The sequence below is a fragment of the Sorex fumeus genome, unplaced genomic scaffold (assembly GCF_029834395.1).
Source record: "Sorex fumeus unplaced genomic scaffold, SorFum_2.1 ptg000033l, whole genome shotgun sequence".
NCBI lineage: Eukaryota > Metazoa > Chordata > Mammalia > Eulipotyphla > Soricidae > Sorex > Sorex fumeus.
The window spans coordinates 24968647-24969615 of record NW_026606090.1 but is presented as its reverse complement, the minus strand read 5'-3'; positions in this window follow the sequence as shown (position 1 = coordinate 24969615).

The following is a 969-nucleotide window of genomic DNA, read 5'->3' as shown; positions in this document are numbered from 1 at the left end:
TTCTGCAGGTGGTTTTTAAACAGTTACATAGATGTCAATTCTCGTGTTCTGACCTATTTATGTAATCACATGTTCATCTTTGTTTAATCAATATCAACCTGTCTCCATAATACTACAGTCTTATTCTTCTGTTTCAAAAATTTCACACCAGAAACATTCTCGGACTTCACCATCACATCTATAGCAATGAACTAACACTTCTGTTTTCTCACTATAGCTCACATTTAGAATGTATATACTATATAAATCTGGAGTTGTGCAATGTATTTTGTTTGCATACAAATATGATGTCAAATATATTTCACTGATGATACATATTCCTAGACAGTGATGGTTTACAATATACTCAATTTTCAAAAAGTTCCTGCTTTCAAATGCCCAGTGATTTCTTTCTTTATTCTAGCTCATCAAGGTTTTGTTGTTATATTTTGAGATTGTTCATTCATTTCAATGCTTTCAAGAGGTTGCAACTAACAACTGTACTTTAACTTTTCTTTTATATTTTATGACATACTTCAGGCTTTTCTTGGGCTAAGAAGCATAAACGACTTACTCACAAAAGTATGATAGATCAAAGTAAGATACCACAGGAGTATAATATCACCAGAACATCATTTCAATTTATATATGCTTCAAAGCCAAAAGAACCTGTCTTTGTTTCTTCAAACCATTAGTGACCACTCCTTTCAAAGTCATAGAACATAGTGCATCATTTATTTGCTAATTATTATTGTTATTCAGCAAGATCAAAGAAATAAATTATCTATAAAGGAGCATCCTTAAGATTTACAGTCAACTTATCTGATAAAACCCTCAGGACTTGAAGACAGTGGTGGGATATAGTGAAAAAAAACTCAATGAAATAAATGCCTCACCAAAAATACTTTACCCAGCTAGACTCTCATTCATATCAGAAGGAAAAATACAGTTTCACAGAAAAACAACAACTCAGGAACTTTATAGACTCAA